The sequence below is a fragment of the Puma concolor genome, chromosome D3, assembly GCF_028749965.1.
Source record: "Puma concolor isolate L17-30 chromosome D3, mPumCon1.1.hap2, whole genome shotgun sequence".
Taxonomy (NCBI): Eukaryota; Metazoa; Chordata; class Mammalia; order Carnivora; family Felidae; genus Puma; species Puma concolor.
Genome location: NC_141678.1, coordinates 20,210,020 through 20,222,675, shown reverse-complemented (window position 1 = coordinate 20,222,675; position 12,656 = coordinate 20,210,020). Strand labels below are relative to the sequence as shown.

Here is a 12,656-nt window from a genome sequence, read left to right as displayed (position 1 = left end):
GGCACCAACTCGGGGAACACGGCCACCCTGACCATCAGCGGAGCCCGGGCCGAGGACGAGGCTGACTATTACTGTCAGGTGTGGGACAGTGGTAATGCTCACAGTGACACAGGCAGATGGGGAAGTGAGACACAAACCTCTTCCCCATCTCTGTCATGCTCTCTCCAAGCCCCTGGAGACCTGTACACAAAGCAATGAGCAGATCTGGTCCAGGTCCCCAGATCTGAATTCCCCCCACCTCCCTCCCCATCCAATCTCCAGGAAGCTCTGCACAGGGAGGGTCAGGAGTGCATTTACAGCTGACAGCACTAGGCTTCCCTGCTTCTCGGGGCCTGGGTGTGAACTGGGGACAGAGGGCCTGGGTGGAGAAAAGACACAGGGAGACTTTCGTCCAGTGCTCATTATCTCTGCACTTCCATGTGGTGGCTGTGGGCTATTGCTCTCACAACTGACAAGGATTAGAGCCCCAAATTTCCCAGCTCACCTGAGGTCCTGAAGCCCTGGTGTCATGTGTGGAGTCACCTTCACCTGAGTGCAGTAGACACCGTGGGGTTACCGACACCCTGTCTTTTGGGTTCACACACCCACCCACTACTGCCTGGAGCCTCTCACAGCTCACAGGGGTGCTCCTCACTGCCAAGGACTCTTACTTCAGAGAATTGCCTCCCCACGTTTATGTCCCTTCTCAGAGAGGTTCAGTTAAATAATCTCCTGAGGCCTAGAGGCCAAGGCCCTGCCCCACTTTCACATGTCCTGAAAGGTCCCAGCTTTGGAGCTCCCTGCAGGAATGAGGCCTCATCTGATGTCTCACTCCGTGTGGGTCACTTCTCCTTCTGCCCAGTCTGACCTCCCTCTTCCTTCCAGATCTCCTGCACATGCATTTCTCCATCTCAGAGTCAGCTTCCAGGAACCCAATCCAGGATGGCCAGCATCCCTGACAGGGTCCTCTCAGACCTGAGGAGGCCGCTGTATACACACAGAGCTAGGGTTTCTCCCCCAGATCCCCAATGTGCATGTTCAGTCCCCACAAATGTGCTCAGCCTTTAAGAGGATACAAAATACATTTTTCTCTGCTGGGATATTTATTTTTGTCCCAGATGATTTGATATTGTATAGCTTCAATATTAAGATATAACTATTTGTGAACACATCTGATGTTATGTTATGTGATAATGGGATGAGACAGGAGAACAAAACAAACTTATGGTCAATATATATCCAAACACATCCTACAACATTAGGAAGAAGCACGTTACTTCTATACTGCTCATTTCTGTGACTACCCTGTGCTCAGAGGGGTGTCTATAATGTCCTTCTTCACTATTCACCCCATATCTCCTTCCCACAGCAAATACCTGAGCTAGTCGCCATCACTGCCCATTGATAGGACTAGACCTTCATTCTGGAAAGTTAGTTCATTATCATACCTGCTGAATTGGATTGTGGTGCATTTATGACTGTAATGCAGACTCAGGGAGTATTAGGGGATCTTCTGAATCCTTACACACCCTTCTTGCCCCAATTGTGCACTAGAAACGCAGCTCCCCTGTGATAGTACCATGAATAACCCCAGCCAGTGCCCTGCACTTTTCCTGATGATTCACTTCCAGGAGGAGCCTAAAGCAGACAAGACACACTCTCGGCCTCCAGAGCCGAGCAGCCCATATTCCCTGGGTTCTCACCACATCCACAGCACACACTCCATGTGGCTGGTGAAAGAGTCCATTCTTAACCCATTTTCTCCACAGCACTACACATCACTACAATCTGTACCAAGCTTACGTGACCAGAGTAAAACTGTTATGCCCCATGTCCCAGGGGGCCCGGTAGGACCCAGGGAGATAGACAGAGGAATGAGATATTCAACCATGGTCCAGATCTCTAGCCTGTGACACTCAGTGAGCACACAGTCCCCTGAGGAGGGGGGTGGGGGGGGTCTCCACAAGATGCAGCTGCAGGCGTGGCAGGTCTGGGTGGGGCCCCGGGCATCTGCATGTGGAACAGCTCCCAGGTGTCTGTGGGGCTGATCCTCCCAGGACCACACTCTGTGTGGCCTCACTCCTGCTCTCTGGCTGCTCCCAGCACAGGTGAGAAGCCCACAGGGAGCCACAGTGTGAGGCACAGGTGCCCTGCTCTCCTTCCCATCCTGGGTCCATGGCGTCAGGCCTTGCAATCCCCTGTGTCCACATTGCTCCCTCCCCTAAGGGTTGGGCCAGTGATTTCTGACTCAGCCTCCCTTTATTCCTCCAGCCCCCTCTCCTCTTCTTTCTTACAGCCTCGATGCCTCCCCTGATCTGAGGAAGACTCCTCCTGTCAGTGGCCCCAAGCAGGCCCAGGATCCCCTGTTCTGCAAATGAGCTCAGGAGTGAACATCTCTCTTGGTACCAACAGAAGCCAAGCTTGTCCCTGAGCTGGTTATATAGACAGATAAGAGTGACCATCAGGGTCCAATCTGAGGATGGAACTTTGGGACATGGCCCCCCTGAGCTTGACCAGAACTAAGGGCCAGGACAAGGCTGACCATTGCTGTGCCACTTACCATGGCAGTGGGTGTGTCTTCAGTGACTCAAGGTGACACAGAAGGATGGGGATGGGACACAAACACTCCTACCATGGCCTGGCTCTCACTCTCACCTGTCCTCTGAGCAGCTGCTGGTCAGGACTTAGGATCGGGTAGGTGTCCTCCCTGGTCCTGGCCCAGGCCCTGCACTGTGGGTGACTCTAGCAGTTCTCTGTCTTCTGGTCTATGTTTATCCTACTGAACAGTGGCAGAGTGGGGGGCTAGTATGACTATGGGAGCTGGAGTCAGGATTTACAGTAGGTGATAAAGATTTAGGATGTCATTATACATCACATGGGCCCCAGATGTAATCACACGTCACTTAGGAGGGGAGACAGCTGTCTCAGCACAGTCCTGCAGGAATTCCTCTTCCCTTGGGTACAGACACCTGAATGGGCCACAGGGCAGCGTCTCCTTTGGTTCCTGGATAAGGTGTCCACACATCATCAAGGGCTGCCTGACGCTTCTTGAAAAGGGGACCAGGCCCCTCCTGCCCCAGGCCCTTCCTTCCTTAGATTTTACAGAAACCGTGAAGGAAGTGCAGACCATTGTGGGTCCCACCTGGGGTCTTTCTCCTGGTGCCATGTTCTCCCGCTGCCCCAATCCCATCACCTGCACCAGGCAGGCCTCACCTTTAGCTCAGGCCTGACCCACATGGCCTCACACCCATGCCCACGCTGACCCTGCATGGAGGTTGTGCCTGTATTTGGGCCTCGCCTGTCACTCTGAAAGGAAAGATGAATGAATAAGCTGAATTTCTCTTCATGATTCTTTGATGTATGGTTTTGAAATTGATTTTTAGAGCCATTGTATGAGGTAAAAACTACAAATGAGGTATTAATAAGGAAAAACAGAAGCTTCTGCAATTTCCCCTCTGGCTTGAATCAGAGCATTACCTTCATGGCAATGGGAGACATAGGTTAAAAAATAATTTTCTCCTCACCAAAGTATGGCATGTACAATTAGAATCTTTATCAAAAATTTACTTATTGACATGATGAACTACAAAGAAGATATTTAGTGGGAATCCCTGTGACCAAAATAATATGTCCAGGGATTTATCAGGTTAAAGGATCATGAAAAGTCCCTCTAGAGAATAATAGTCTGGAGATTCTCACTTCACCCATTTTCATCACATGACAATGAATGGGCTGGCATCTCCCTGGTCCTCAGGGGGCCCCATGGTCAACTTTAGCAGTGCCCCCTCTGCAACCGGTATCTGGCAGAAGCGAGAAGAAGAAGCTATCTCCTTCAGGACCTGGAACATTCTGACTGAGGTTGTCCCACATCCCCTCTCAGCCTGGGCGTCCTTCTTCACCTGGTGCAGGTGACTGTTGCTGCCTTGCACCTGCCAGCCTCTGCTCCTCTCTCTGCCTCTCCAGGGAATGGGGACCTGCATGCCTCTCCGAATCTCCCTTTCCTGTCAGGTGCAGCCCTCCCTCATATTCCTGCTCAGCTCAGCCAGTCTGCGGAGCGTTGAGGAATGCAGGGACAGGTCATCCGTGGGGGACGAGACAGGAGACCAGGACCAGAGCCACAAGTAGCATCCTAGTCTCCCTGTGGCTTTAGGTGGTAAGGGGGAATGGGAAGGTAACAATCACTTCCCTGAGTGGCCTCAGCCCCCAGGTGAACTGGGGAGTTCCCCGGGGCTGAGCACAACTGTGACAAACCTGTCCCTACTTCAGCAGCTTCCTCCTGCAGGCCCCTTAGTGTGCCAAGTGGCTGCCAAGAGAAACTGACTTAGTACCTGGAAATTGCCTCTTACTGCACCTGACCACAGGTGTTGTTGAACAAGTGAATCTCACAGACAAAATGACAGACGGAGATTCTAAGGATAAAGTCCCACATTCTAATGACATGCCAACTTTGGGACCATTTGGGTCTGGCGGAGCCAGAGGAGACGTGAAGCAGAAGGAGGAAGGTAATGAGGACACAGGAACACCTTTCCCTGAATCACGTGTTGTCTGTGTGTCTTAGAGGACTCGACCCAGCCCCATAGCCAGGCACCTGAAAGACCATGGTGGGAGCCAAGGACTGATTCCAACACACTTGTGTGAGATAGTTGTCATGTGGCCTGACCCCAAGAAGGTGACTGATCCCAGAAATTGGAAGCCAAGGCTTTTTCTTTTTACCTGATAGCTGATTGCAGGATGCTGGAGGTTACCGTCTTCCTCTTCAGTCACATGTTCTGATCTCACCACTGGTTTGTCAATTAGGAGTCCCTGAAGTGGAGGGACTTTACATAATTTCGAACACTCATTGACTCAAGGCCCCTGGAAGGGCCTGGGCCCAAGAGTGCTCTTTGTTTGGGTCACAGGAGGCAGAGCTCTTTGTTTCCCCACCATGGCCTGGACCCCTCTCCTGCCCCCCTGCCTCACTCTTTACACAAGTGCTGCCCCTGGGCCCTGCCCACATGTTCAGTCCCCACAGGATCTGAGCTAGGCCTGCCCCAAAACCTGAGCACAGTCCCAGCACAGCCTCAGTACTGGGACCTAGGGAATGAATCCTTGGACCTCACAACAACCTATTCTGCTCTGTCTTTTCAGGCTCTGTGGCCTGCAGTTGGCTGACTCAGCCACCCTCAGTGTCAGTGGGCTTGGGACGTATAGCAACAATCATTTGCCCTGGAGATGTACTATCAGGGAGATACCCATTGTTCTTCCAGAAGAATCCAAGCCAATCTCTCATGCTGGTCCTTTATAATGACAGTCGTCTAGCATTCTATCAAACTTTCCAATGAGGAAGTAGGAAAATAGGAGCCAAAATAAGTGAAAGAAAGAGAGAAAGAGAGAGGGAGAGAGAGGGAGGGAAAGGAAGGAAGGAAGGAAGGAAGGAAGGAAGGAAGGAAGGGGAAAGAAAGAAAGAAAGAAAGAAAGAAAGAAAGAAAGAAAGAAAGGAGAGATGAGGGGTTCGGCACCTGGATGGCTCAGTTGGTTGGGCGACAGACTCTGGCTCGGGTCATGATCTCAGGGTTTGTGAGTTCGAGCCCCGTATCGGGCTCTGTGCTGACAGCTCAGAGCCTGGAGCCTGCTTGGGATTCTGTGTCTCATTCTCTCTCTGCCCTTCCCCGACTTGTGCTCTGTCTCTCTGTCTCTCAAAAATAAATGTTAAAAAAAATTAAAAAAAAAAGATGAGGGGAGGGGACGGGAGGAAAGAAGGGAAGGGGAGGGGAGGGGAAAGGAGGGGAGAAGGGAAGGGACGGGAAGGGAAGGGAAGGGAAAGAAGAGAAGAGAAGAGAGAAGAGGGGAGAAAAGACATCAATCCAAACTGACCCTGAAATTCCATTGATGATAAGAATTCACAGGAAGAATGAAAAATACATTTTCATAACTATAGTTCATTTGTACATGAACATCCATCAGCATGATAGATGGTTCTCCATATCCTCACTTGCCATCTGAAGATGTCTTTAGGTCTAAAATGAGTCTTTTTTTTTTTAACGTTTATTTATTTTTGAGACAGTGAGAGACAGAGCATGAATGGGGGAGGGTCAGAGAGAGGGAGACACAGAATCTGAAACAGGCTCCAGGCTCTGAGCTGTCAGCACAGAGCCCGATGCGGGGCTCGAACTCACGGACCGCGAGATCATGACCTGAGCTGAAGTCAGCCGCTTAACTGACTGGGCCACCCAGGCACCCCTAAAATGAGTCTTTTGAAGGCAGCATAGAGATGAGTCTTGGGTTTTTTTGTTTTTTGTTTTGTTTGTTTGTTTAATGCATTCTGTTACCCTATGTCTTTTGATTGGAGCATTTTGTCCATTTAAATTCTGGGTGATTACTGATTGACATGAATTTCATGCCATTGTGTTACCTGTAAAGTTGATGTTTCTGGTGATGTTCTCTTTTCCTTTCTAGTCTTTGTTGCTTTTGGTCTTGTTTTACCCACTCAAAGAGTCCCCTTAACTATTTCTTGCAGGGCTGGTTTAGTGTCATGAACTCCTTTAGTTTTTGTTTGGGAAACTCTTTATTTCTCCTTCTATTCTGAATGACAGCCTTGCCTGATAAAGTATTCTTGGCTGAGTATTTTTCCCATTCAGCACGTTGAATAGATTTTGGCACTCCCTTCTGGCCTGCCAGATTTCTGTGGACAGATCTACTGCAAATCTGATTTGTCTTCTCTTGTAGGATAAGGACTTTTTTTCCCTTGCGGTTTTCAGGATTCCATCGTTTTCTGGTTTTTGTTTGTTTGTTTCTTGTTTTTGTTTTGTTTTGTTTTGTCAATTTGATTCTGATGCCTCTGGGTGATGGCCAGCTATTGTTGAATATAATGGGAATTCTCTGTGCTTATAAATGTTGATGTCTGTTTCCTTCCTCTGATTAGGGAGGTTTTAAGCTATGATTTGCTTAAGTAAACCATCTGCTTCTTTATCTTTCTTTTCTGGGATTCCTATGAAACGAATGTTATTAGGCTTTAAGGAGTCATTGAGGTCAATAAGTCTACATTCATGATACAATAATTTTCATACCCACTTATATTCAGAATATTATTTCCCATAATTTTATCTACTATATCCTCTGCTTCATCCATCCTCATTGTCATTGCATCCATATCAGTTTCAGTATTTTTTATTTCAGACTGACTACTTCTTTAATCTCTGCAGTGAGGGATTCTCTAGTGTCTTCTATGCTTTTCTCAAACACAGCTAGGATCCTTATGACTACTGTTTTCAATTCTGGTTCAGGGGCTCCTGTGTGGTTCAGGCAGTTAAGTGTCTGACTTCAGCCAAAGTCATGATCTCACAGCTTGTGGTTTCAAGTCCTGCGTCAGGCTCTGTGCTGATGGTTCAGAGCCTGGAGCCTGCTTCAGATTTGGTGCCTCAATCTCCCTCTGTCCCTCCCGTGCTCGCTCTCTCTCTCTCTCTCTATCAAAAACAAATAAACATTAAAAAAAAAATAAATTCTGGCTCAAACATCTTACTAGTTTCTGTATTGGTTAAATCCCTGCTGTGACTTCTTCCTGTTCTTTCTTTTGCGGTGAATTCCTCTTGTGTCCTTTTGTCTGATTCACTGTTTTGTGTTTGTGTGTAAGTGTTAAGAAAGCCTGTTTTATTCTTGCTCCTGGGAGTAATGGCTATCTTAAGAAGAGGTCCAGATGGACTTAACAGATATATTCAGAACATTCCACCCTAAAGCAGTAGAATATACATTCTTCTCCAGTGCACATGGAACGTTCTCCAGAATAGACCATATACTGGGACAAAAATCAGCCCTAAGTAAGTACAAAAAGATTGAGATCTACCGTGCATATTTTCAGACCACAACGCTATGAAATTCAAAATCAACCACAAGAAAAAATTTGGGAAGGTAACAAATACTTGGAGACTGAAGAACATCCTACTAAAGAATGAATGGGTTAACTAAGAAGTTAAAGAGGAAATTAAAAAGTATATGGAAGTCAATGAAAACGATAACACCACAACCCAAAACCTCTGGGATGCAGGAAAGGGGGTCATAAGAGGAAAGTATATAGTAATCCAGGCCTTCCTAAAGAAGGAAGAAAGATCTCAGATACACAACCTAACCTTACCCCTTAAGGAGCTGGAAAAAGAACAGCAAATAAAACCCAAAACCAGCAGAAGACAGGAAATAATAAAGATCAGAACAGAAATTAATGCTATTGAAACCAAAAACAAACAAACAAACAAACAAACAACAAAAAAAAACCCCAAAAAACCCAGTAGCACAGATCAATGAAACCAGAGGCTGGTTCTTTGAAAGAAGTCACAAACTGATAAACCACTAGCCAGTTGATTAAGAAGAAAAAGGAAAGGACCCAAATGAATCAAGAATGAAAGAGGAGAGATTACAGCCAACACAACAGAAATAAAAACAATCATAAGAGAATATTATGAGCAATTATATGCCAATAAAATGGGCAATCTGGAAGAAATGGACAACTTCCTAGAAACATATACACTACCAAAACGGAAACAGGAAGAAATAGAAAATTTGAACAGACCCATAACCAGTAAGGAAATCAAATTAGTAATCAAAAATCTGCCAAAAAACAAGAGTCCAGGGCCAGATGGCTTTCCAGGGGAATTCTACCAAACATTTAAGGAAGAGTTAACACCTATTCTCTTGAAACTGTTCCAAAACATAGAAATGGAAGGAAAACTTCCAAACTCTTTCTATGAAGCCAGCATTACCTGGATTCCAAAACCAGAGACCCCACTAAAAAGGAGAACTATAGACCAATTTCCCTGATGAACATGGATGCAAAAATCCTCAACAAGATATTAGCCAACTGGATCCAACAATACATTAAAAAAAAATTATTCATCACGACCAAGTGGGATTTACACCTGGGATGCAGGGCTGGTTCAATATCCGCAAAACAATTAACGTGATTCATCACATGAATAAAAGAAAGGACAAGAACCATATGATCCTCTCAACAGATGCAGAGAAAGCATTTGACAAATTACAGCATCCTTTCTGGATAAAAACCCTCAAGAAAGTAGGGATAGAAGGATCATACCTCAAGATCATAAAAGCCATATAAGAACAACCCAATGCTAATATCCTCCTCAATGGGGAAAAACTGAACACTTTCCCCCTGAGGTCAGGAACAAGACAGGGATGTCCACTCTCACCACTGCTATTCAACATAATATTAGCCTCAGGAATCAGATCACACAAAGAAACAAAATGCATCCAAATCACCCAGGAGGAGGTCAAACTTTCACTCTTCGCAGAGGACATGATACTCTATATGGAAAACCCAAAATATTCCACCAAAAAACTGCTAGAACTGATTCATGAATTCAGCAAAGTTGCAGGATATAAAATCAATGCACAGAAATCGGTTGCATTCCTATACACAACAATGAAGCGACAGAAACAGAAATCAAGGAATCGATCCCTTTTACAGTTGCACAAAAAACCATAAAATACCTAGGAATAAATCTAACTAAAGAGGTGAAAAATCTATACACTGAAAACTATAGAAAGCTTATGAAAGAAAGTGAAGAAGACACAAAAACTGGAAAAAGATTCCATGCTCCTGGATAGGAAGAATAAATATTGTTAAAATGTCGATACTACCCAAAGCAATCTACATATTCAATGCAATCCCTATCAAAGTAACACCAGCATTCTTCACGGACCTAGAACAAATAATCCTAAAATTTGTTTGGAAGTAGAAAAGACCCCGAATAGCCAAAGCAATCTGGAAAAAGAAAACCAAAGCAGGAGGCATCACAATCCCAGACTTCAAGCTACACTACAAAGCCGTAATCATCAAGACAGTATGGTACTGGCACAAGAACAGACACTCAGATCAATGGAACAGAAGAGAGAACCCAGAAATGGACCCACAAATGTATAGCCAACTAATCTTTGACAAAGCAGGAAAGAATATCCAATGGAATAAAGACAGTCTCTTCAGCAAGTGGTGCTGGGAAAACTGGACAGCGACATGCAGAAGAATGAACCTGGACCGCTTTCTTATGCTATACACAGAAATAAACTCAAAATTGATGAAAGACTTCAATGTAAGACAGGAAGCCATCAAAGTCCTAGAGGAGAAAGCAGGCAAAAACCCCTTTGATCTTGGCTGCAGCAACTTCTTACTCAACATGTCTCTGGAGGCAAGGGAAACAAAAGCAAAAATTAACTACTGGGACCTCATCAAAATAAAAAGCTTCTGCACAGCGAAGGAAACAATCAGCAAAACTAAAAGGCAATAGACAGAATGGGAGAAGATATTTGCAAATGACATATCAGATAAAGGGTTAGTTACAAAATCTATAAAGAACTTATCAAACTCAACACCTAAAAAACAAATAATCCAGTGAAGAAATGGGCAAAAGACATGAATAGACACTTCTCCAAAGAAGACATCCAGATGGCCAACTGACCCATGAAAAAATGCTGCCCATCACTCATCATCAGGGAAATACAAATCAAAACCACAATGAGATACCACCTTACACTTGTCAGAATGGCTAACATTAACAACTCAGGCAACAACAGATGTTGGCGAGGATGCAGAGAAAGAGGATCTCTTTTGCATTGTTGGTGGGAATGCAAGCTGGTGCAGCCACTCTGGAAAACAGTATGGAGGTTCCTCAAAAAATTAGAAATAGAACTACACTACGACCCAGCAATTGCACTACTAGGCATTGATCCAAGGGATACAGGTGTGCTGTCTCGAAGGGACACATGCACCCTAATGTTTATAGCAGCACTATCAACAATAGCCAAAGTATGGAAAGAGCCCAAATGTCCCTCAATGGGTGAATGGATAAAGCAGATGTGGTATGTATATACTCTCTGCTGCCTGGCTCAGCATTTTCTCTGGGAGGTGTCCCAGAACACTTCTCTGCAAGGGCTGATCATGACATTGCTGCTATGCCATGCCAAGAAAACCTAGCTCAGATGGGAAAGTACCAAAAGGAATCCAGGCCAGAGACACATAAACATTTCGAGCTGATATTAGTGTGGCCAGCGCCTTAGTGGTGTCTGTTTCCTCATGAATGAGCTTTTCACTTTCTTGAGGAAAAGAAACTGGAAAGAGGATGATCATCTGAGGGAGGTGGTCACAGGATTCAACATTCTTATCACACCCAGGTTGTCATCATGATACCACAGTGCCAACTCTACTTAGATTCCCCTGATCCCAAGAGATGTGTTTCATGCTCTTCCAAGACAAATCTGATCAGGGGAGGGGTAGGTAGAATGTGGTCTATTTGTCTCAGCACAGTAATGAGAGGGGATCTGGAGATTTACCTGCTTATGTAGCAACTTCCACTCATTCTAACTTTTGCTTTCCTCACCCCCATCACCAGTTGAATATCATCAGGGAATAAAATTCCTTGGTTGATATTTTACTAGTAAGTGCATAGTTTTGAAGTCAAAGAGGTGTCTAGAAAGGGGTCGACATAGAATCAGGCAAAATGTGCCTTAATATAGTTTTCTTCATATTCGTTTTCCTTGGGATTTGTTCAGCATCTGGATCTACAGGTCTCCTTCTGTTTCTCTGTCTTCTTTTTGAGGATCACCTATGGTATGGATATTGGGACATTTGATGAGACTCCACACTTTACTGATAGTTATTGATCTTTAACATTTTTTTTCCCTTTGTATTTTAGATTGTACATTTTCTTGCTATGACTTTGAGGTCACTAGTCTTTTATTTTCCAATCTGTAGTTAATTCCATATAGTGTACTTTTTATTGGTGCTTCATTATATCTTTTATTTCTTGGCTGAGACGTGATGTCTCTCCACTAATTTTCAGAGAATTTCTCCTTTCTTGTGTTAGTTTTTAAGTAGCTGGTTTAAAGTCTTTGTGAGCAAATTCCAATGTTTCTTTCATATGGGTTAAGCATCATCTTTCTCGCTGGTTGAACTTTTCATTTTTCTTCCTATAGTGGGTAATTTTGGCATCTATCCTGAATCTATTCAATGCTATTTTATGGAACTGTGATTCTAGTTCTAAATTCCAGGTGATGGTGGGTTGGTTTTGTTTGTTTTTGTTTTTTGTTTGTTTGTTTTACCAGATACTTTACCCAGTCGTGTACAAGCTACTAGTTTCAAACAGTGTTCTGTTGAATGTGTTTTCTGTTTCAGTTCTGTTTACAAACACTTTGCTCTGCTATTTGCATCTTTCCTAAGTGGAAACAACGCAACGATCTTCACAGGTCATATCTGGGATTTTAGTGGAAGCCACTTCCTCAGTTATATTCCCCATGACATTCCATCCTTCTTCTATCAGACACTGCACAAGTGCAGCTCAGAGATGATCCAAGACTCAATAATTGACATCGTTGCTTTCCCAGGCCTCTCCCTCTTCAACATCTCCCCATCCCCAGTATTTCCAGTTCCGTAGATCTTACTTTTGGTCTTCTGGACAGAAACCTAGGACTTGGCTCATCTTCACTGCCATGCACTTCCCCTGACAGTGCTGACGTCTGGGCCAAGTTGCACGAGGACAGAGAGGATTGTCTCTTGTGCAAAATCCTAACGTGAGAAAAATAAGTTCCCAAATGCACCACTGTTATTTCTCTCACTACAAAAGCACTTTCTGTGGGAAGGGACATAGAGAAGGAGGAGAGTCAAATTTAAAGGAAAAGGAAAAGTGTGCGGCGCCTGG

At 44.9% G+C, this 12,656-nt stretch overlaps 3 long non-coding RNA genes and 1 pseudogene across 7 annotated transcripts in view; 1 reads left to right on the top strand and 3 right to left on the bottom strand.

The window, feature by feature from the left end:
• Positions 1–12,656, bottom strand: part of LOC147575369 (uncharacterized) — a 473,279-nt gene that overhangs the window by 228,530 nt on the left and 232,093 nt on the right. The window lies entirely within an intron of this gene.
• Positions 1–12,656, bottom strand: part of LOC147575370 (uncharacterized) — a 284,866-nt gene that overhangs the window by 50,084 nt on the left and 222,126 nt on the right. The window lies entirely within an intron of this gene.
• LOC147575371 (immunoglobulin lambda variable 5-52-like) overlaps positions 1–12,656 on the top strand; it is a 447,861-nt pseudogene that overhangs the window by 215,531 nt on the left and 219,674 nt on the right. The window lies entirely within an intron of this gene.
• Positions 1–12,656, bottom strand: part of LOC147575375 (uncharacterized) — a 156,095-nt gene that overhangs the window by 24,656 nt on the left and 118,783 nt on the right. For 3 of the 4 annotated variants that reach the window (XR_015242335.1, XR_015242336.1, XR_015242337.1), the window contains one exon: positions 4,693–4,782. The exons of the other annotated variant lie outside the window; for it this stretch is intronic. This is a non-coding gene — a long non-coding RNA (uncharacterized LOC147575375). The remainder of the gene's footprint in view (positions 1–4,692; positions 4,783–12,656) is intronic. 4 annotated transcript variants of the gene reach the window in all.